At 38.5% G+C, this 25,786-nt stretch overlaps 1 protein-coding gene across 3 annotated transcripts in view; it reads right to left on the bottom strand.

Moving 5' to 3' along the window:
- Positions 1 to 25,786, bottom strand: part of tnk2b (tyrosine kinase, non-receptor, 2b) — a 122,558-nt gene that overhangs the window by 70,159 nt on the left and 26,613 nt on the right. For all 3 annotated transcript variants that reach the window (XM_058761785.1, XM_058761804.1, XM_058761794.1), the window contains exon 2: positions 15,818 to 16,017. The gene's annotated coding sequence lies outside the window, so the exon portion shown is untranslated. The remainder of the gene's footprint in view (positions 1 to 15,817; positions 16,018 to 25,786) is intronic.

Raw genomic sequence — 25,786 nt, 5'->3', positions numbered from 1 at the left:
TGATCGGTAACAGTTGATAAATTAAACTTTTCCCAAAACCTGTCGGGAGTAGGGCCACAACATCACCTCCATTCAAAATGTGAAACAAACACTCTTCTTGTTCTGGCTTAAGTTGGCAAATGCCGGGAATATTCTCCACAACAGAGCAAATAGCATCCCGTGTCTCCATGTCCGCTATCGTGTTAGATTTCCCTAAACTAAACCTAAACTACAATCTTAAATTCGGCGCTTAGCGTCTACGTCACGGCTCTCAGCCCGCCCTCTGTTCATTGATTGGCCCGGCTGCTGCGGAGCCGGAGATAAACTGAGAGATGGTCTGCTATATCAGACTGACTACAGAAGCGAAATGAAATTGAGCGGAAGTACGAAGTCTGACGTAGTCAGGGTAGTGAATCACAGCATTATGCATGGTTCACGCCTCCTCGCATATACCTTTTCTACACAAAGTGTCTTGGAAAATTTAAATCAATATATTGTTTTCGATTGGAGTGAGTACGATGATTTTCAGATAATTTTGAAGCAAACATTCTAGGCTATAAGATCCAGTTCTCAAAAGTCTTGTGAACAAATGTTCTGTATGTGTTTTATGGCCTTATTTCAGTGACTTTTTCACTAACCACACATAAATGTTGTTCTCTTTCACAGGTTCACTCGACGCTGCGTAGATATGACGCAATGGGAACGTTCTCTGGGTGTGCCGATTGTCTGAAGCCCGTTTAGAAACACGCCAATTCATTGGCTGATGGCGCGGATGCCATCCTCGATGTTCTTACGTCGCCATCCTTATACTGGTGAACGCACCATCTGCTCCTCAGATTTTCTGCCTTGTCCCCTCCAGACCGTCAGTACAAGGTTCTTCCCTTTGGCACCAAGGACTCTCACTAGTGCATGGATGCTGCTCTGGCTCCGTTGAGGCTCCAGGGCGGCCGTATAATCAATTACCTGGACGTTTGGCTCATTTTAGCCCACTCCAGGGAATTAGTGAGTTAACGCTTCAAGCTTGGCCATCATGTTTCTGTGAGCAGTTTTTGGTCTCAGTATGAAAGCTAAATGTTTCTGTAACAAACGGCAAAAAGTTTCTGTGAGCACTTCTTGGCTTTAGAATGAATGGCAAAAAAAAAAAAAAAAAAAAGAATGCTCTCACCCCCTCACAGCAGACTGTTTTCTTGGGGGTTCACATGGATTCCGTTCAGATGCAGGCCTGGACTTCCAGACTCAACGCATGCTTGGCCCGTTCGAAGCTAGGCCATCACGTTTCTGTGAGCACTTGTTGCAGGCTCTCGGGCCTTATGGCCACAGCCTCCACGGTGTTGCCCCTGGGGCTGCTTCAAATGGGGCCGTTTCTTTGGTGGAAAAAAACATTTAGGGATCCGCTCGATAGGACCAGCCTTTCACTTATTAAAGGTGTCATGCAGTTGCCGATCACACCCTTTTAATATGGTGGGACCCCCCTCTTTCTTCTGAGAAAGGCCAGTATAAGTGCTGTTACCGTCGCCAAATGGTTACGACGGATACCTGTTTGACGGACTGGGGTGCGGTCTTCGAGGACAAACCAGCATGCAGAGTTTGAATGGCACAAATGGTCTGGAGCGGTGAGCCGTCTCTCTGGCAACTGATTCACTTCTCCCCACACTACAGGGGGTGTCACGTGATTGCCAGGATGGACAGTATGGCTAAAGTTTCTCATATACAATCAAGGAGGTTCACTGTCTTCTCCTTTGGGCCCAAGGCAGGCTGAGATGGTTCATGTTCCGCAGCCGATTTTCTGTCGAGACAGAAGCTCAGATCGGGGGAATGGATGTTGAACCGACGAACGGTAGCCCAGATTTGGGACTTGTTCGGCAGGGCGGAGGTGGACCTCTTTGAACCGCAAGAGTCATCCCAATACCCACTTTGGTTCTCACCGAGTTCCCCAGCACCTCTGGGCATAGATGCTTTCACTCACCCGTAGCCGAACCGGAGACTGTATGCGTTTCCACCTGTAACAAGCCGATTCCAGCAGTTCTGTGCAGGGTGAAGGAGAGCGGGGTTCGTCTCTTGCTTGTAGCCCAGTTCTGGCCGTCCCAGATGTGGTTCTCGTAGCTGATTTCTCTTCTGGATCGCCTTCCATGGGAGGTTCCGATCAGAGAAGATCTGCCTTCTCAGCTTCAGGGCAAGATCTACGCACCCTCAACCTGAGATCTGTAAGCTGTGGGTATGGCCCTTCTAAGGCCACCAGCTTTGATTTCTAGTCTTCCTGCAGATGTTCAGGAGACCATTGCTAGTGCCAGAGCCGTTTCCACGGGGATATTCCTCCAAGTGGAAAGTTTGCGTTGGACCCAATCAGCTGCCCTATAGGTCCAGTGCTGGAGCTCCTGCAAGAAAAGCTTGCGGCGTGAGCGGTTGCTACTACCCTGAGAGTTTATGTTGCAGCCATTGCCGCTTAGAGACAGTGGATGACGTCCCCTTGGGGAGACATTGGTTGGTCTCCATGTTTATGCATGGGGTTAGGCGGCTGAGGCCAGCACGCCCCTTGGAGCTCCTTCTTGAGACTTATCGTTTGTCCCGGAGGGCTTCATGGATTCAAATGCTAAGTTTGGGATTTGAAAGCTCTCTCTGTCAGTGAGATGTGTATGGACTTTGCACCTGGTCTGGTTAAGTAACTTTACAGCCCAGGCCAGGTTATGTTCCAAAAACAAGGTTTTGTCTACATTTCGCTCTCAGGTGGTCACCCTACATTCTTTCCATCCTCTTCCTTTTGCTTCAAGTGAGGATGAGAGACTTCACATGCTCTGCCCTGTCCAAGCTTTGAAGCTCTATGTGAAGCGCTCTAGCCATTGGAGAAAATCTCCTCAGCTGTTAGTATGCTTTGGTGCTGGCCGCTTTGTGCTTGCCGCATCGAAGCAGAGAATTTGTCATGGGGTGAGGGAAGCTATTTCGCTGGCTTACGAGGTGCGTGGTCTTTCTTCACCTCTCAGCGTTTGGGCACACTCTATCAGGGAGTGTGGCTTCCTCTCAAGCTCCTTTTAGATTAGTTAAAAAAAAAAATATATTATTGGCAGGATGTTCCTCTCCACTCACTTTTATCAGATTTTATCATTTGGATCTTGACATGGCTCCTGGTTCCCAGTTCTTGTCCATTTGAACCAGCCGTAGATGCTATCTGGTTCATCATTGAGCCAGATACGGCAGCGCTTTAGCTTGGCGTGTTTGGTATATCTAGCCTGACTACGTCAGACTTTGTACTTCTGCTCAATTTCAGTTCGCTTCTGTACTCAGTCTGATATAGCAAACCATCTCCCAGATTATCTCCGCAGCAGCCGGCCAACCAACGAACAGAGAGCAGGCTTGAAGGACCAGCATCACATCCTCTTGTACCACTGTTTGAAGAATTTATCTTCCAGAATCTGGCAGTAAGTTTTAGGAGCTCATTTTTAATCAATCCTGCAAGACAGACTTTTCAGGATAGGAGATGAACTAAAATGAGCTCCCAAAACTTACTGCCAGATTCTGGAAGATAAATTCTTCAAACAGTGGTACAAGAGGATGTGATGCTGGTCCTTCAAGAGTCACTCTCAACTTATCTGTCCATAAAGCATATACAAAATCAGTCTTCATGTATTTCACAACACTTCAGCATGTTATTCTTATTAAGTGAGGGCCATTTTAAAGAATTTTTTACCCAAGCAAAGTCTCTGAGAACCTGACACCTTGTAATTCTGGAGACTCCAGGAAGGTTGCAGTTCTGGAAAATGATGGTGCTGGAGACTAAATGGTTCCTGATGGTTTCTCACCTAATTCTTCACCTTAATTCTTAATTATTTTGCAGTTAACGTGTCTTTTCCTCTCCACCTGTTTTTTCTGACCTTGCTGACCCAATGAGCATTTCGCTGCCCAATGGTCATGACTTAACTTTGCTAATTCTATTATTGCATTAGTATTGCATCCTTCTCATGGGCATTTAATAATTTTTTTAACTTTTATTCTTGAGTTCAATCTCTTTTTTTGGCTCATTTTATATGTAAAGGAAAACCTGCCTAATAATTCTGCACACCTGAAATAAGAAGTTTCTGATTATCAGCCTTCATGGACAATTATATATCACTTATAAATGATTAAATACAAAATCAATAGTAGTTATTAAGATTGATGTGGTTTGGAATTGGTAAAATGTTCTTGGAAAAAAATATGACCAATATCAATATCAATTTGCCTAATAATTCTGCACACATTGTATATGTGCAGTACACACTTATTTACTTATAAAAAGATCCCTGGAAAGGTTTTTTTTTTTCACAAACAAACAGAGTTGCTCACTTCTTACAATGACAGCTACAGTGTGAAAACCATGTCCCACAATGTTTTTGCACAATTTTGGACACAGAAGGCCACCAAATGGGAATTAAATATTCAATGGAGGGGTTTATAAAATATTTAAAAATAAATACGGTGGGTAACTCGAAGGAGGGTTTATGTTAGTTAGTTTTAGCCAGAGATACCTTGCTAAAGCACAAGATAACATTAACGTTCTGCTTGAGCATATGAAAATTGTAACTTAATGAGTGTATGACAACCAGAAAATGAATGTTTTTGTCTTCATTTATTTAAAAAAAAAAAACACTGTGTGAATTACAGTAATTTCTTAAGAATAATTATATACTGTATGTACAGTGAGGAAGATGTTGGCAAAATTTCAACTGTAGTAAGTCAGTCTGGTCACTAGTAACATTTTGGTGAATTACTGTAATTTTTTTCTTAAATATTTGTGTATTGTACATACTTAGAGAAATTATTGTCTGAGGCGAGTTATTGGCAATATATATTTAGTCAGTTTGAGTAAATTATTCATTTACTGTAAACATTCATTTGAATAAATTATTGGAATTTAATAATTAAATTTAAATTATTTAATAAATTATTACTTCGTTTTGTACTTTGAGGTAAATTTGCAGACGGTCCCTAAAGCAGCCAAGGCGAATATCAAACCTAAGTTTATTTTTTTTGGTTTAGTTTATTTTCTTATATGGCACATTTCTACTGCCTTCTGAGCAGCCCAAAGTGCTGTACAATGCATTCCAGAAAAACCAAACACACAACAATGACAAACACAACATCTTAAAAAGAAAACATACATTATGTCTCTCCTAAGTCAGATTCAAACAGCATAAAATAAAAATGCTTCTTCAAACCCGTTTTAAAAGCGAACACTGAGGGGGCATCCCGATTGTCTGGAGTTAGATTATTCCATAGCCGAGGACCGGCAATCGAAAAGGCCCGATCCCCTTTTCGCTTAAGTCGGGACCTCGGTACCTGGAGCAATTGTTTGTCAGCAGATCACAAGTTTTTCACAGGTTTATGCAAATTAACCAGATCTGACAAATACAAAGGTGCGAGACCGTTTAAAAAAACTATAGCGCTTGGTTTTCTATGGGAGAAAAAATGGTTTGGTAAAACTTGTTGGTTGTGGGCTCATATTCTGGGCTCATCTGCTTAAAATGTACATAATATACAGTAATATATTTTATTAATTAGATGCTGAATTTAATCATTTATTATCACTGAGGCAACAAACCACGTTAAGTGTTTTCTTTATGGGAAATGTTTAACGTGCGCGTTTCTTAACTTGCGTTCATATCCTCATCTGTTTGCATCATCAGTAAGATCTGAGTTTGGTCTTTTAATAGGCTTGTTGGAGATGAGCAAAATCTGCGCAGAACCGATTTTAGGCGAGGCGCATCTCAAACAAGCCTAATAGCTGTTATTGTGTTAGTGCACTACTGAGCCGTGTAATGTGTTTTCTTTAACTGATTTCTGAGGGAAACAGCGTGAAACCTTGCGCGTTCGTTCATATTCTACATCTGTTTAACGCTCGATATAGTTCGCATAATCATCAATAAAGCGTATTCTGAGATCTGAGGTCTTATATCACTGTATTAGTTCACTGAGGCGCATTATGCGTCGTTGGGGAATCCTGGAGTGTGACGTATGAGGGGAACCCCAGTATTACAGCACAGCGTCACACAAGCCATGATACAGAGTTACAGAAATTAAAACAACTGAAAGCAATATATGTCTTCCTCAGATGTAATGTTAGTTCTGTACTTCAGCGTTGGGTAAAAGAGCATTATAATCTCCTTTGTGGTAGAGAAAGCTGCTTGCATGTAGGCTACGGGAAACAGCGAAGATGTTGAATTAAACATACACACAATCAGAGTTTCCACATGTTTATACTGGCCCCGATAATCAAAACTTCTACTTAGCGCTTGCTCCATTTCTGTAAATCAGTTTTTGTAAATGAATGACTTGATCCACATATGGCCTTCATCAAAAGCCGCTTGGTGGTGAGCGGCTGACAGCAGCTAGAGATCATGCATCGGTGCTCTACTGCTATTCCTGCGGTTCCCGGATGTGCACCACTGAGTTTTCTGCCGAATTTTAACCACTGAATTTGTGGCAGCGAATTTGGAAAGTGAAATAAAGTCACCGAAATTTGCCTGTCAAATATTATACATCTTATTTTTAAAGAGATTGAATATTTTGGAACTGAATTCTGGAAGGTGAATATGAATTGTTGAATTTTTAATTATGAAAATGTGTGTGAAATATTTTGAATTGAAATATTCACAGCTTAAATAAACAGCTGTGTTAAATTTCAGGACCTAAAAATGCAAGCCCTGGAAATATAGGCATTAAAATGCAAGCACTGTTAATTGCAATGCATCTTTTTTTCAATTTGTGGAATTCAGCATGCTTTATGTTTAAAAAACTATTGTCATTATTCTGCTTCCATACGAATGCCCTTATAAATCTGTGATCCGCCGTAAAGCAAGAAATGGAACAAGTAAACCATATTTCCAATGTTTGCTGCTGCTTTTCCGTTGGTGTAGAATATCAGTGTAGTTAAACATCTGATGTCGGTACAGGGCTCTCAGAAGAAAACAATTTGAAGAGACTCAAGTGAAAGTCAGCAGGATTCTTCTGTGCTGCAGGTACAGTATCTGATCAAAAAAAAAAAAAAACTATATACCTAGAGTATGATTTTGTAGTCACAGACTGACACGTGCTTCATACCATCTTAAAAAAGGACATTTCATATGTGAGAAACTAATTAATATTGTTTAGCACATAATAAACATCTATTCAAGAACAGAATATTAATAATAAACATTGATCTAAACATTCTTAATTCATGTTACACATGTAAACACTCATTTCTTTCATATTGTATTGTTTTATATTATATAGAGCACAACATCCTCGCGTCGTACAAAATTAGATACAATGAATTGCATATCATATTCAAAATGTTTCACTCGATTTCAAACATTTTAGTCTGGAATTATAGTTTGGGAAAAACCCAACTAGTAAATGTGTTCAAGTTTATGTCACAATAACACATTAACTAATGCAAAAAAGAAACATTAATTACTTACTAATCAGAATGATCTCCTCCACTGGATCAAGCTATGCGTCACATCTTGTTCTTTTTCTGAGGTAAATTCTGTCTTATTCCTCACAGCGCATCTTCTTCCAAAAACGAACAGTAGTCGAGATGAACTTGACTATCCTCACTAGGGTTGGGCGATGTCTACCAAACTGGCATCGGACAATGTCTACAGTGAAACATTGTGATGGACGATGACATCGGGGTTAGGGGTGTGCCCGAAGCGTGAATCCGTATGCAGAAACTCACGGAAAACAAATAACGTGTTCTACGGAGCCACTAAAGGGACATGGTTAGCCACTTGCTAGCAGCCTGTTACATTGCAGTACATGAAAGTTCACTTACCACATACATAGTCCGTGTGATCACGAATCTCGAAAGTGAAAGTAAAATAAGAGCGCGCATTTGAAAGCGGTTTCAGTGTCCTGCATATTAGTAGCGGTTTCCTGATGCCCGCAATTTATATACAGTATAATTAACCAATGATATAATTGCGAGAGAAATTATAATTTCAGAGAGATATATAATTATTTTTTTTTTAATCCTCTCATCTCGCAGGCTATTTACTCCCCTTAGGGGTTCTGTAGTATACTTAATTTCCTTTCAGAACACGGAATTGGGATGCGGTGGATTGCGGAAGAGGGGGTGGCAGGAAGGAATAACGATGCCGGCACAACATCGTGATGTCTGTCAGCCATTGGTGATGGACAATGGCATCGTCTATCGGACCATCCCTAATCCTCACACTTTGTTTACGGAGGTGATGAGGGCATTTACATGTTCAAGTATCTCATGTGGATATTTGCATATGAAGAGCACAAACTGCTTGCGGGCATGATCACATTACAGATAAAGATGGGAAAGACTGTACATCGTGTTGGTTTCATATGGATTACTTTATCACAGAATATTTGTTTTCAATATGACTTCATTTAAAAGTATACACTTCAAGCTTCCTACAGATATATCTCTCATGTCTGCGTATTAAGTATTCGCTGAGTTTCAGTTCATTTTAGTGACATTTTTCAGAGAGCAGTTCGCAGACAAAGAGAGCACACCCTGTTTGTTTTCAATGCTGATTATGTTCAGCGAAAACAATGCTCATTACGTTGATTACGCTCTGGGGTACTCTCCAAAATGGTAGAAGACGGTAACTCGGGGAGAAAAACTACTGAATAAATTGTTATTGTTTTCTTTGCGCACAAAAAGTATTCTTGTAGCTTCGTAAAATTACGATTAAACCCCTAATGTCACATGGACTATTTTTGTCCTTGCTACATTTCTGTTCGTTGATTGTGGTAATATTATTGCGGTCTATGGAGGGTAAGAGAGCTCTCAGATTCCATCAAAAATATCTTAATTTGTGTTCCAAAGATGAATGAAGGTCTTACGGGTTTGGAACCCCAGGGTGAGTAATTAATGACAGAGTTTTCATTTTTGGGTGAACTAACCCTTTAATGTAAAGTGTGACCGAACAATAAAGAATCAAAACATTTTAAAACAATATCTAGGGCATGTAATAGTCCAGATTAAAATCTAAAAAAGTTTGAAAATAAATAGACTATTAAGTCTAAATATTAAGTATTTGCCACTGTTATAAACCCCATTGCAAAATTTTGAATGGCTGTTTAAATCATTTACATATGTTTCAGAAACAAAACTTTACGGGGTTTCTGGGGTAACGGCTGCATTTCTGCTGTTCAGCACCATCTGCTGTCAGAGAGTGAATGTGCATTTTTATTCAGCGTGTCTCCATGCGTCACGTCATTCACGGTATTTTGAAGTGCCCACGATAACAATATTGTGCATGTTCATTATCGTGATATATCGCATTACCGAATACCAGCACATGTCTAGGCATGAAGCATTGTCCTGCTGGTAAAAAAAACAATCCTCAGAGTTAGGGAACATTGTCAGAGCAGAAGGAAGCAAGTTTTCTTCCAGGACATCCTTGTACATAGCTTGATTCATGCACCCTTCACAAAAACAAATGTGCCTGATTCCAGCTTTGATGAAGCAACCCCAGTTCATCACAGATTCACCACCAAATGTCACAGTGGATGCGAGACACTGTGGGGCTTTGTAGGCCTCTCCAGGTCTCAGTCTAACCATTAGACGACCAGATGTTGGGCAAAGCTGAAAATTGGACTCAGAGAAGGTCCAATCCTTATGGTCTTTTGCAAACCTCAGCTTGGCTCTTCTATGCTGCTTCTTTGCTATTTTTTCTAGCTCTGCACAACTTCAGCTCTGCCCCTAAGAGCCTGTTTCGAACCATCCTCATTGTGCACTTCATCCCAGCTGTCATTTGCCTTTCTTTTTGAAGGTATCTTGATGTCTCTTGATGGGTGTTGAGTAGGCATGGGCCAGTATGAGATTCTACCGGTATGATAACCTTAGATAAAAATATCACGGTTTCACGGTATTGTGATTACAGCTCTAAAATGTTATTTTTAAATGTCTGGGTAAAAAACAACAACGTTTCTTCCACTGAACACAATACATTTTATTTTTAAGAAACATATAGAACATTTTGGAACGGTAAACATGTCAGGCTAAATAATTAATATAAATAATTGAATTCTCGTTAATTAAATTACACGCAGTCACTTAAGTGAGCCTAAACCTGCAGCTCAACAATAATCAGAACATAAATTATTTTCTGTAAAAAAAAAATATATATATATTTTTTTAAATGCAGTCACTTAACCTAAACCTACAGCTCAATAATCAAAAACATAAATCAAAACAATTTCTGTAAAAAATAAAAAATGCAGTCATTAAACCTGCAGCTCAACAAGGTTTTTGGAGATATGCTCACTTTCTACACATTCATCTTTCAGTCGAAGTTATGAGCGGTGAGGTACAAAGATGTGTGCACATTCACATAAGGAGAGTGCGTGTGACACACACGTTTACTTAGCTATCTAAATGGGGACATTCCATAGGCGTAATGGTTTTTCTACTGTACAAACCGTATATTCTATTGCCTTACACCAACCCTACCCCTTACAGGAGACTTTCTGCATTTTTACAATTTCAAAAAACCTTTGTTTACTTTATTTTTAAACTGTTTTTACAAATGAGGACGTCCCCAAAGGGAGGTTTTTGGAGATTTTGTCAGGTTCAGCTCACTTTTGGGTACAAATTTGTCCCCAAAATATCGTTAATCAAACTATTACCGTCGTGTAGGACAGGACAGGACACACACATGGCAGCGGTCAACCGTTTGACGGCAAATAAAAGAGCTTCAACACCGCCGTCGTCTGTATGCGCGTACAAATAATTAACTGTACTTGAAGCTTTCATAAAATTAAAAATGAAACACCCAGAACTGTATATGGCATCATCACGAAGACAAACTATATGTTTATGCGTGAAATTCTGGAGGAGACGTCGCGTGGTGATGTAATGACGCATGCCATTAATCCATCTATGTACTATAACATGTAAAAGGGGAACATGAAAGGATTATTCTAAATGCAACTCGTGTAAACACCTTAATTAAAATATTGTCTTATTCATATAAGGTAAATAATTAGATTACTGATGTCCATGTAAACGTAGTCACTGTCTGCAGCTTTTCTTTGGAATTTTAAGAATGGAATGACAAGATTTTCCTCACTCAAAACTTTTCTTTTCAACTCTTTTGGCATTGTCAATAGTTATTATTTGATTCCAAATGACCCTTTGCAAAGACTCACCCCAGTTTGCTGTAGAAACTCAGTTCAAGCGGCACGTAAACCAATCATCTCTTCCTCTTTTCTAGTTCTAGCATGAAATAAACATGAATGAACATCAAAATGTATCTTGTTTCAACCACGGAAAGGCATCAATAGACATAATTTCAAGTTCAAGTCCACTATTGTTAATCTACTCTCCTGTTTGGTTTGTTTGTTTGTTAGACCAAAATGGCAGATTTGGCATTATGATTGGTCAGATTGCCTGTCAATCAAACTTCCGGCAAAGGGTCAATTACTTTTGAGGTACTATTAGCACTGTTTTTGTTATCCAGCTGGTCTACTGCAAGAGGACAGCAACAACCACTGGAGCATTTTTATACTTTTCCTCGTTAAATAAGGTTTCTCTTGACTTTTTCCAGAGCTATATAATAAAAGTTTGTGTCATTTAATTTGCACTTCACTGGTGTCATGTTTTGACTGTCTATGTGCACACAACGTTGATAAGCTACAATATGTAAACATGTCAGATGTGTGGACCCTAAGGCTGCATTGACAACTTTGATTTCTTAATTTTAATCTATTTTAATTTTGATGAACTGACAGTTTTGACAGTGTTGATCTGTTGATTATTAAATAAATTTGATTCATTAAATTATTAAATTTGTTATTTTCATTTTTCTGCTAAATGAAAACTTTTGGTGCGCCACTAATTAAGAAAAAAAAAAACTGAAAAAAAACCCACAAACAGTAAAAATACACTAAGATATACTGTATTTGTCTATACTGCAAAAGTGTAAGTGACAGAAAAGCATGCAGAAAAGTCCATGCAGGAGATAAAAACAGGTGATCAGGTTATGAAATCCAGTCTTAAAATAAGTACAAAAAATGCACCCCAAAAAAAACCCCTGCATCCTAGCATAGTCCTAACATGGTATATTACTCCTACTTCCCAGAAAGCTTTACAGTTACCTTTAGTCACAGACAGGGGCACATGGGGTGAGAATCCAGGATAAATACACACATCATGAGTGTGTGTGCAGGCTGACTAATCTCTGCTTTTGTGGCATCTTTCTAGGAAGCCCCGTGCAATCATGTGAGCCAGACTGGCATCAAAGCAGTGTATGTGTGTATTTGACAGGTGTGGTTTAAGAGGGGATGCGAGGCGAGAGGATTACTAATCTCTAGTGAAGAGTGGAGGGGGACAGGGTGACCCAGGTGTATCCTGGGGTCATCACACAAATCCACTGAGGCTGGAATGATGGCACCCAGCTGCATCATGCTTGAGGGCAATAAGACAGTAAGAGTGACTGACCTATATGAGGTTATCTGTACAGATCAGAAAGAAGCTTCTATTGCAAATGAACTTTCCAAGCTTAAATTAAAAGAAACAAAATGCAGTGCGATTTTAAAATGCTACTTAAAAGTAATTGTTTATTCTATTTGTAAATGTTTAGTCACAGTCTGGAGCTCTGCAACAATCATAGTTCCTGACCTGAGAAAGGTTGTCTGCCCTAACATTAGTGACTAACAGGAATGAAAAACCTTCAAAGAATGCCTCATGTCTACAGGGTAACATACTAACTACTTGTTGACTGTGGTTGTTCATACAAACTCACTCTCAAAATTGAGAGCTGAAAGATTTTGAATTCAGCTGAGAGATATTTAAGGGAATCATGTCAGCAATAAGATGTGAAAGTCAATCTCTTTTATAAACGAACAATGTTTGAACATAACTGCCTTTAGCACTACAAATAGGACTCATTACTACACTGTAAAAATCTGAATTGTAAAGCGCTATAAAAATACTTGACCTGAAAATATGATACTGTTTGACCGTAGCCTCTGTGATTTGTGCAGTTGTTAATGATGACTGCTGTAGTTCAGACAACTGCCACCAGAGGCAGCAAAGCACTGAAACAAGGATAAAACAAGCAAAAAGAAGTCCTGAGCTGTGAAGAGTTTTACAGGAAGTCAAGGAACTGGAAAATGACTTTTTCCAAAAACTTCTCACAAATGTTAAGATGTAAAATAAGATTAATCTAACCAAATCTATACATTTATATTTATCCATAAACAACACACATACACACATATATATATATATATAAAATAAAATATTTCACAGTTTACAATTTAGTATTCATGAATAGGAGGATTCATTTATAGCAAGGTTTTAAAACGTGATTTGGTGTACTTTGCTATATGGGGAAAAAAGGTTATACAGTTCAAATCTGGCCAATTCCATCACAAAATATTATTCTGTGCTGTTTCACACAGAATAAACATATATACTCACACCTGTGAAACACAATTGAATCACATCTAAGCCTGTTTGTCCTAAAGCTGGGTGTCAACCAGGCACCTCTGATCACTTGAGACTGTCATTCTAAAAATAGATCCTCAGTAAGACTGAGCATTAGAGTGTGTTGCTCTAAAATCTAATTTCATGAATAATATGCATATTTTTGACTAAGTTAACAGGCAAAAACAGCACTGCAACTACGTATGAGTGTTAAACACACAAGGATGAACTCATGGGCTCTGTTTACACTCAACTGAGTTAAACCAGGTCCTTGGAGACTCACCAAGCCAGGTGAGCAGACAGTCAGTTGACAGGAAGTGAAGGTGATAGAGACATAAAAGGAGAGAGAGACACAAAGTGAAGGACAAAACATACAAGATTTTCAAGATGAAACCAAAAAATAATTTTAGTTTTTGGTTTGTTTGTTTTTTTACTGTATGCTTTCAGTACTGCAACAGTGATTATCTCTATGGTGCATAACCACACAGGAGCACAGCTTTTATGAATGGATTCATGTGGGTAAGGCTATTATTGGCATGCCACACTATATACGAAGTGACTGTGTATGTGTGTGTGTTCTTCTGAAAACAGAGGTGTTCTCTGTAAGAGACCTGTCCTATTGCATCATCTCCTGCTCTGTATTATATGACACACAGCGGATAATCTTGTCATTCTGTAACCTGCTCCCTCCTTCTGACATGATGCTGAACTACACATTGCAGAGAAGTGTGAGCTATTAAACATCTCAGCCCAGTTTTTGAATCTTCTGGCTGGTGTCCTCCGTCTTCAATCCCACAGTCCCAGTCTGCCAAGGACCACATTAGGACCACATTAGGAGCACTCCAGGAAGCGCTGTCACCACTGACATACGTCCTTGTGGTGCGGGTACTGTAAGGCGATGCGGTTCCATTTGAAGAAGTGGACAGAGAAACGGAGAGGGGGGTAGACATAGGCGACACACAGGAAGTGACAAATAGATGGGTTAAAATAACATAGTGCTCTAAGCTCCTTCCTCGTACCTCTACGAAGAGCCCCAGAGTTGTCGGTCTTGGCTCTCCAGTCTCTCCAGGCATTCGCAACACCACTCCACAAGAAGCACGCTCGCAGCTATTTCGGCACACACAGACATACACTTCCTATGAGGTAAAAATAGCCACACTTCCCCTGATGGGAGCTAAAGCCCCCAACCTCTGCAAGCCTCCCTTCTGTTCTGACAAATGCTCATATACATATTCTTAACAACAGTCAGAGCTGGTGTGAACTTGACTGATTGAGTTTACCACCTTGTTAAAAAAGGTACCCTGAGACCACCAAATCAAAATTGAAAGCCTGACAATAAGATTTCCTGGATACACAATTGCAGTAGCAAGCCGAGACACAAACTGCACAACATATGAATATAGTCACTAATGCTCACACACACACAAAGGCATTTTTAAGCAGGTGTATGTGAGAGCTGCTCCACCTCCAGATAAAAATCTAAAAGTGTTGGTAATGAACTCTTTAAAACCCTGTTCTAATTATAGAGCTGTTTGACTAAGATGGGAACCATGCAGAGTAGATAAGCGTACAGTAATTACATTTAGCCTGAGATAATTTCCTCCCAGCACATAGTGCTGAATGCTGAACGCACACACAGATGTTTTCACTGACTGCAAACTTTTGTACCATGCCGATGTGCCAGGCACTCAGACAGTCACACACATATGCGCTGAGCTTAACTCAGCCCAAAACAGCACTGCAGTCTCTGTGGTGTTTTGAGAAAAAATAACTCTCATCAGTTAGATATCTGGGACTGACGTGTTTGCCTCCCATTTATGAAGGAAACAGTTGACCACAGTGTTTTCTGTATGACCCACAGTCACTATTATGGCCTACAATAACATGACAAGTACAAATTTTCATCATGGAATTTAGTGTAGTTACATCCAAATCAGGTAATGGAGACAGATCTCGAAGCAACTACAGGGGGACTACATGAGGAGGAAGGTTTAGGCTGCGGACCACACAGAGGGTGCTTGATTCTATATAACACAGACGACTGAGAGTCGAATGACAGAGTTCCAGGCACTGGAGCACACAGAGTAATAAGATACAAAGCGCTCACCTTTGTTGTCCATTTGACCCTCCACACAGCTAATGATGGATGGGACAAGGGTAGAGAGCCATGTGGCATGTGTGCAGTGCAGATACATTTGCAAGAACACACGCACACAGACACACAATAGTGCCTTCTGCATACGCCCACTCTCTCTCAAAGCTGAAATCAACTTCCAGCTTTCATTTAAAAGCATAAAATTGCTACAAAAGAAAACATACACATTCCTCTAGGACAAAAAGACACTCTTCAACTCGTTTTCAGGTACTAACACACCTTCATGATGACATGAGCACAACGCAGTATGAACTTACCAGCTGTCTGATCCGTAGGAGGACTGTTGGTCACTTTAGTTTTATGGCCTGTGTGTGTGTGTGTGTGTGTGTGTGCGCGTTGCACAGCAAAAGGTTCACACGCAGCATGCAGGCAGTCTGTCTGTGCAGTGGCTGACTTCACAGGCTGCTAAGTCCATCACACTATCGTGCACATCTCCATCCATTGGGATCCACTGCAACTGTAAAAAAAAAAATATTATTATTACATTTATATTGAAAATACATTACAACATATAAAACATACTGATATTGTTTGTGGAGGCTGCCCCTAAACTAGGATTTATCATTTTTACCGACACTGAAAAGTTAAGCTTTAACACTGAATCCAAGTCCAACTGCAGACAGTTCAGTTGAACTGGAACAACACAGCAGCTCTTTCTCCAGAAGTCACCAGTCACCACCCTGAATGCTTCTGACGTTGATGTATATATTTCATGTATTTATAATGTACTCTTATGAAAAATCCTGAATTGATCATATCACTCCTGCAGACTACTGATTGTACTCTGACGCCACTCTGTATGAATACACTCACACACCCACACACAGCTCAGGCCTGCCGGGAATGAGCACAGCACTAAAAGACTCATAACGTTCAAAAGTTCATTTAAATGTGCTGCAGTTATCCCACTGAGATGCCATACAGCTTTTCTTTTTTCTTCATAACCTGGAAATATGTTCTTCCGGACAACAAGCAACAAACATTTATGTCTGGCCTCAAGAATGCAAACTTCTACCAAACCTAAACTCACCATACCTTGGGGGTGAAAAAAGAACAAGTGATTTTTTTTTTCCAAACTGGTTACGACAAATACTCTGATTGACATGTAGGAGATACCTCCATTTGTTGCATACTTTATCTGGTTAGGACAGGTATAGGACAACAAGAGAAAATCATCCACAGGTTGTTGTTTATTTCTTCATTTCTATTATTTATATCCTTTCAAAAAGACAGACCATTGGATTGGTTCCAATAGGATTCTGTTCTCTGATTAGGGTTAGATACATGCACGTTCAAAAATGTAATTTACAGTTAAAATAAGTGAGATCTCTCTCTGGGCATTGTAAGCCGTTTTAAGATCACTCCTTATCTAGCACTGAAATAGAGATACAGAGATTCCATGCAAGATATTACACCAAAGAATTTACATCATTTTTTTTTTTTTTTTTGATGCACTGAAATGAAAATTCTTGGCTGAAACCTGTGGCCTGTTGCATGAAGCTAGCTGAACAAACTGAGTTTTAATGTTTGTTACAAGTCGACAAAACCAAACAATTTCAACCTAGATCAGGTTCAGCGGGCTCACAATGCTCAATTTAAACATTTGATCCAGAGTTTGTGATTAGTAACTCTGGAGCACGTACACCTGAAAGTGTGACACATGCAGGCAATCACACAGAACAGCTGAAAGAAAACAACTGACTATATCAATACAAATTAAATGAATCAAATGAATGAACGACTAATTTAATAATTTATATAGGTTCACAAAGAGCAAATTAGGATTGTCATTTTACAAGTTTTATTTTTGAAAGCTTATTTGTATGTATTTATTTATACACATCATAATTGTATGAATATATGAATTATATATTACTGTAATCCACATAATATAATAATTAGCAAAAGATGGTCAATTTTGGCTGTAAAATTCTTTCATAGTAAACTCCTTTAATTTGGAGCAAGAAATATAGGGGAGTGACTTTATTGCATCCTGTGTCAGTTTGCTCAGAGCTGTTGTGACCCCTAACCCAGAGTAAAACATGCTCTGGAGCAGGTTAACAGTTTAGCCTAAGTTACCATGGCAAAGAACATGGTTAAAGACCAATCTACCTAATTGAGCCTGAAAACAAATGCTTAAACTAATCTCAAGCGTACTCTTCTACTTGACTAACAAGCTATGGACATTGAATGGTTTTCCTGAAGTAAATGTAACATTATGTGACATGACTTACTGCCATCTTTCCGTAACTGGAAGACTGATTAAGTGATTACATAAGACATGATACATTTCAGTAAGTTGTATAGACCCTTTTTCTGTTAGTAAACAATGTGACGTTTTTCTGTGGGCAGGGCTTAGCTGGAGGCAGAAAGATTCCACTGACCGCTTCACTAACGCTAGCTATGAAGTTTGTTTACCTTGTTTTTTTAACAATGGCTGGAGAAAATCCGATTTTACCTGCATATGTAAGGTCACTCACTGTGCAGGACCATTATTGTTATTTAAATAAGTTAACTTTAACGGACAAAGTCAGATTGGCCGACCCTATGCTCATGGATGGACGATCTGACAGGATTAACGTTACCTCCGATTGAGTGACTCGAGTCGCATATAACGTTAGAGAAACCTAACGAGTAGTAAAGAGAAACGGACCTGCTGCAAACGCGAGCATTTCTGACAATAGTCTCTGTCCAGTCCACTCGTTTTGTCGCATTTAACCACAGCTGTCGTCGTTTTTTTGTCTGCCAGTGGCAGCAGGTATGCGTTAAAATTTCAAATTGGAGCCTGTACTACATAGATTCTTGCATCCAACATCACAACAAGATGATATTTTAAGCTCCTTGTGTAGCCGAATCTGTGCTGGTTTTAATTGGCCGCCTCCAGTTTTCCCTTTGTTTTGCCTCCAGCTAGCACGGTGATGTAATCGTGACGTCGGCGCAAAAAGGGTCTATTGTTTCTTTCATCGTATAGTACTTTCTGATGTTCATTCATGTTTATTTAGTGCTATAACTAGAAGTAAAGAGAAAGAGATGATCTGTTCACTCACAGCAGCTGCCCTCAACATCGCATTGCCACTTGAACTTGAACTGCTGATTGAAACTACTTGAGTTAAGACTTTGTTTCATATTTAAAATAAGTAGAAAGTATATTACGATTATTGGGCAGAAGACATGCTACAAATAATGTTTAGTGAGGTTTTGTGCACATCTCAACTAAAAACATTATAGACTAAAAGACTGATTCTTGACGAAGGGCTTAGTTAAAACTCATGATAAAGTAACCTAAATGAGCACACTGAACACACAACGTTGAGAAAAGATACTTAAATGAAATTGCAATGGGTTGATTCTATTTCCTACACAATGACATTAGCAACTCATAAGCAAAATGCACATAGACAATGCATGCATGGTACTCTCCAAAGTGGTGCTAGGGTGTGGAAGAGGAGAATTGTTGAATAAAGTCATTAATGTAGATTTTTTTACACAACAAAAAGTATTTTCGTAGCTTCATAAAATTATGGTTGAATCACTGATGTCACATGGTCTATTTTGTCAATATTCTTGGTACCTTTCTGGACCTTGAACATGGTAGGGCCCTTGCTGTCTTTAGAGGGTCAGACAGCTCTCAGATTTCATCAAAAATATCTTAATTAGTGTTCTAAAGATCAAGACTATACATAGGGTTTAAAAATAAATTTGACTAAATTCTAGCTCAGAACAGAAAAAGAAAATTTAAGCCAGAGGAATATAGTATCCATACCACATCAGGGGCCCGTTCTTCATACATCGTTTATTACATCTGAGATGATTTTAAAGATTCCAGATCTTCTAATCCTGATAACTGATCTCTGGCTAATTTGGTTCTTTAAACAAATTTGCGTATTAGATTAAAATATCTGGATTAAGTCGTCTAAGATTACTGCGCGTTCTCGTGTTCCCTCAAAACCATAATCAGCAATGCAGCAATAGGCTGGTGGCAAGACAGCAACGTAATATCATTAAAAAAGACACCTGACGAGAAACTTGACAAATTTCTGGACCTTTATAAGGAAACAGCCAAGCGAACAAAACTACATAAATGTTATAATAGATAAATGAAATGTACACTGTTTTTAATTTATTTGTAATTTTTTTACATGATTCCCAATTATTTATTTTCATGATTTCTAGTATTTGTACAGGTTTTACATTTTTATGTCAATGTTGTAATTAGCAATTCATTTAATTTTATCTTTGAGGCAAATTTCTTATGTGACAGCATTAATTAAAGTTTCTTAGAGATCAAGTTATCTGCATCTCCTGCGCTCCATCAAGCCACTCCCATAATAGCAGTCATCACTCAAATTAACGATTCAGAATTTATAGCATGTGTGTAAAACTCCAATACAATTATAAAGTAATTATTTCATCACTAATAAATCTTTAAATGAGTAAAACTGTCTGTGTCTATAGTATTATAGACTACACAACATCGTTATATTATATTATTATATTGTTATATTATTTTCAAATTAATTTTTAAAGTATAATTATTTTAAATTATTGTCCCTGGACCAGTAGGGTACTCTTGTAATAAAGTAGCGGTGGCTAGGACAGCTTTTAAGTATCAATTCTGCTTAAAAAGATGCAATCTAATCCTGTTTACATTAAATAAACCTGCTCCCGAGCAGGTTTAAGCTTACGGACCCGTTGCTATGACAGCAAGTCTAGGATGAGCTTTGAAGAACCAAATGATCCAAGATCAATCGTCAACAATCAAATCCAGCTAACTGAGTTAGCGACGTACGAAGAACGGACCCCAGGGCTCCAGACTGTGACCACATGCTTGCATTTTGCAACCATTTTTTTCTGCTGGTGCGAGTAAATTTTGTGTGCGGTCGCACTGGCACTGGCACGACCACCGCGTTGTTCAACTCACGCTGCCATTTCTGTTGCATATGAGAAACATCAAACGGCAAATTAAATAAAAGCGTAACAAAATCCCGCTACTCGTTTGAGCGGACTGTTTAACAGCTCGGACTGCAACGCAAACAAACTAGTCCGAGCTCAGAAAAGCTTTACTTGGGAAACAAAGTTGAAGTTGATTGCGAGATCCAGTGAGAAGCATTTGAATTAGCCACAGAATGAATAAAGGTTGCTGCGACATTTAATGAGAAGCATTCAAATTCTGCACAGAAATCTATAAACATATTAAACAGATCATACATCAACAGATCATTTGTTATAAACAAACAAATCAAACAGCGATGACATAGAAAACCAGAAGCAGTAACGCTAACTGTAACCATGGTGTTGTGGCAGAAAGAGTCGTATGTTATTACATTATTCATTTCAGTTTTTGTACAGCCTTTTGAGACAGAAATTCAAGCAATTTTCAATGACTTACAATCATTTCACACAACTGTTTCCAGCACTTTAAAGCTCCTAAATGCAGAGCCTGAGCCTGAAGTTTTTTTTCCGAGGATTGGGGGGTTGCGGGGATGGACACATACACAGGGTTATTTGGCGAACAAACAAACAAACAACATTTTAAAATGATTTTCTTTGAAACTACCTGATAAATAAACTAATAAAACAAAATGTTACAAATAAAGTGCTGCACACGCAAAGAACGCAATAACTGTGGCAACTTTAACATTTGAAAGGATACTATGGCAAAGTTACTGCTTTCCTTATTCAAACTGATTTTTTTTTCATGAATATATGATTGACCTGAAGAAAGCAAGCTGTATCACACACTTGGAAAATTATGAGCTGAAAAACAGGCTTTAATATGACTATATTTATATATAAACTAATATGAGGCAATAAGAACTGGCTCAAATAAAGTATCAAAACCAAGTAATTACATGGTTTTATTGTTAATTACATGGCGTCACTGTTAAAATACATGTAATATGCCTATATTATAAAAAAAAATACCTGCAGAGGGCGCCAACGGCCTAGTGACTTTTCATGTGATTCAACCACTTTTAAAGGTATACTCCACCCCAAAATGAAAATTTTGTCATTAGTCACCTACCCCCATGTCGTTCCAATCCCGTAAAAGCTTTGTTCGTCCTCGGAACACAATTTAAGATATTTTGGATGAAAACCGGGATGCTTGTGATTGTCCCATTGACTGCCAAGTAAATTACACTGTCAAGGCACAGAAAAGTATTAAAAAAAAAAAACATTGTCAAAATAGTCCATCTGCCATCAGTGTATCAATCTGAATTTTATGAAGCAACGAGAATACTTTTTGTAATGTTAGATTGGTTGAGAATGAAAGCTGTGTTACTCTCATACCATTGGTAGGCGAACTCATGAACTCGAACGTGATATCAACAAGTTTTTTTAAATGTAGGACTATCTTTTTTACGCTGCCAAACCCCACATACACCAGAGATCCGGCACAGTGCAGGAGAACTTTAAGCCCTGTAAATGATCCAATTTGAATGTTTCTTTCAATGGGATGACCAAAATATACTGTACAACACTTATGTAGAATTAAAAAAATACATCAAATCACCATTATAACCTGTAGATGCCAGCAGAGGAGCACTTAGGCCTATTGGCTTATTAGTCATTAATTTATACTTTTTCCTTTATATTTTGAAATTATAAAATAATTATAAAATCACTGTTCTAAAATATCAAATCATCAAGAAATCAGATTTTGACAGAGTTTGACTCTTTTTTTTTGTTTATGAAGTAAAAAATGTCACAGAGTGATTTGAAAAACAAACTTTTCTTCAATTTGCAACTAAATCACACAATCACTGAAGTTGTCGGTTAGTTTCATATAAGACTATAGAAGAATAATGGTACATTTAATAAGAGTACAATACATATATTTTCTACATAGATTTTTCACATTACTGTTGTTAATAAAATACATTTTGGAAGCTTCCCAACTCAAGCTTAGTGCTTTACTGTCAAATGTGTATAAACATGAAATAAACAAGAAATGAACATGTAATATTATTAGTATATATATATATATATATATATATACTAGTTGAACATATATACTGTTTTCTTGTGTGTGTGTGTGTGTGTGTGTGTGTGTGTGTGTATATATGTATATATATATATATATATATATATATATATATATATATATATATATATATATATATATATATATATATATATATACACACACAGTGGTGTGAAAAGTGTTGGCCCCTTCCTGATTTTTACATTTTTGCATGTTTGTCACACTTTAATGTTTCAGATCAAACTAATTTAAATATTAAATCAAAGATCACACAAGTAAACAACATGCAGTTTTTAAATGAAGTGTTTTATTATGAAGGAAAAACAAAATCCAAACCCACATGGCCCTGTGTGAAAAAGTGCTTGCCCCCTCCTATTAAATCATGAAAGAACTGTGATTAGCCACATTATTTTAGAAAGCCAAGTGAAATTTCACTAGCCAAACCCAGACCTGATTACTGCCAGACCTGTTGAATCAAGAAATCACTTAAATAGAACCTGTCTGACAAAGTGAAGCATGCTTAAAGAACAACACATCATTCCGCGATCTTAAGAATATTCATAAACAGATGAGAAACAAAATAGTTTATATGTATCAGTCTGGAAAGGGTTATAAAGCCATTTCTAAGGCTTTGGGACTCCAGCAAACCATGGTCAGACCCATTATCCACAAATGGAGAAAACTTGGAACAGTGGTGAACCTTCCCAGGAGTGGCCGGCCTACCAAAATTACTCCAAGAGCACAAAGACGACTCATCCAGGAGGTCATAAAAGAACCCAGAACAACATCTAAAGAACTGCAGGCCTCACTTGCCTTAATTAAGGTCAGTGTTCACGATTCAACAATAAGAAAGAGACTGGGCAAAAACAGCATCCATGGGAGAGTTCCAAGGCAAAAGCCACTGCTGACCAAAAAGAACACAAAGGCTCGTCTCACATTTGCCAAAAAATATCTTGATTATCCCCAAGACTTTTGGGCAAATATTCTGTGGACTGATGCAACAAAAGTTGAACTTTTTGGAAAGTGTGTGTCCCGTTACATCTGGCGTAAAACCAACACAGCATTTGATAAAAAGAACATCTTACCAACAGTCAAACATGGTGGTGGTGGTGGTGGTAGTAGTAGTGTGATGGTCTGAGGCTGCTTTGCAGCTTCAGAACCTGGATGACTTGCCATAATTGATGGAACCATGAATTCTGCACTCTATCAGAAAGTCCTGAAGGAGAATGTCCGGCCGTCAGTTTGTGACCTCAAGATCAAGTGCACTTGCTTTCTGCAGCAGGACAATGATTCCAAACACAGCAGCAAGTCCACCTCTGAATGTCTCAAGAAAAACAAAATTAAGGTTTTGGAGTGGCCAAATCAAAGTCTGGACTTAAATCCAATTGAAATGCTGTGGCATGACCTTAAACAGTCCATCCATGCTCGAAAACCCTCCAATGTGGCTGAATTAAAACAATTCTGCAAAGAAGAGTGGGCCAAAATTCCTCCACAGCGATGTGAAAGACTCATTGCCAGTTATCGCAAAAAAAATTAAACACATACAGGTGCATCTCAATAAATTAGAATTTCGTGAAGAAGTTCATTTTTTCTTGTAAGTTATTTCAAAAAGTGAAACTTTCATATTTTAGATTCACTGCATGTAAAGTAAAACATTTCAAAAGTTTTTTTGTTTTAATTTTGATGATTAGAGCTTACAGCTCATGAAAGTCAAAAATCAGTATCTCAAAATATTAGAATATTTACATTTGAGTTTCAATTAATGACCATCCCTACAGTATAAATTCCGGGTACCTCTTGTTCTTTGAAACCACAATAATGGGGAAGACTGCTGACTTGGCAATGATCCAGAAGACAAACATTGACGCCCTCCACAAAGAGCGTAAGTCACAGAGGGCCATTACTGAAAGGTGTGGCTGTTTACAGAGTGCTGTATCAAAGCATATTAAATGCAAAGTTGACTGGAAGGAAGAATTTGGGTAGGAAAAAGTGCACAAGCTACAGGGATGACTGCAAGCTTGAGAATACTGTCAAGCAAAGCTGATTCAAACACTTGTGAGAGCTTCACAAGGAGTGGACTGAAGCTGGAGTCAGTGCATCAAGAGTCATCACGCTCAGACGTCTTCAGGAAAAGGGCTACCAAGCCACTTCTGAACCAGAGACAACATCAGAAGCGTCTTACCTGGGCTGTGGAGAAAAAGAATTGGACTGTTACTCAGTGGTCCAAAGTCCTCTTTTCAGATGAAAGTAAATTTTGCATTTCATTTGGAAATTAAGGTCCCAGAGTCTGGAGGAAGACTGGAGAGGCACAGAATCCAAGCTGCTTGACGTCCAGTGTGAAGTTTCCACAGTCAGTGATGATTTGGGCTGCCATGTCATCTGCTGGTGTTGGTCCACTGTGTTTTTACAGTCAACGCAGCCATCTACTAGGAAATTTTAGAGCACTTCATGCTTCCTTCTGCTGACAAGCTTTATGGAGATGCTGATTTCATTTTGCAGCAGGATTTGGCACCTGCCCACATTGCCAAAGGTACCAAAAGCTGGTTCAATGACCATGGTGTTACTGTGCTTGATTGGCCAGCAAACTCGCATGACCTGAACCCCATAGAGAATATATGGGGTATTGTCAAGAGGAAGATGAGAGACACCAGACCCAACAATGCAGATGACCTGAAGGCCGCTATCAAAGCAACCTGGGATTCCATACCACCTCAGCAGTGCCACAAACTGATCACCTCCATGCCACGCCGAAATTGAGGCAGTAATTAAAGCAAAAGGAGCCCCTACCAAGTATTGAGTACATATACAGTAAATGAACATACTTTCCAGAAGGCCAACAATTCACTAAAAATGTTTTTTTTATTGGTCTTATGAAGTATTCTAATTTGTTGAGATAGTGAATTGGTGGGTTTTTGTTAAATGTGAGCTTAAATCATCACAATTAAAAGAACCAAAGACTTAAACTACTTCAGTCTGTGTGCATTGAATGTATTTAATACACGAGTTTCACAATTTGAGTTGAATTACTGAAATAAATTAACTTTTCCACAACATTCTAATTCATTGAGATGCACCTATATATATATATATATATATATATATATATATATATATATATATATATATATATATATATATATATATATATATATATATATATATACACACACACACACACGTATATGTCATCTCTCTGAAATTAAACACTGCACATTGTAATCTCTAGGAGTTAAGTAATACA

The sequence above is a fragment of the Onychostoma macrolepis genome, chromosome 02 (assembly GCF_012432095.1).
Source record: "Onychostoma macrolepis isolate SWU-2019 chromosome 02, ASM1243209v1, whole genome shotgun sequence".
NCBI classification, from domain to species: Eukaryota; Metazoa; Chordata; class Actinopteri; order Cypriniformes; family Cyprinidae; genus Onychostoma; species Onychostoma macrolepis.
The sequence above is the reverse complement of the archived record's forward strand: the minus strand, read 5'-3'. Positions and strand labels throughout refer to the sequence as shown.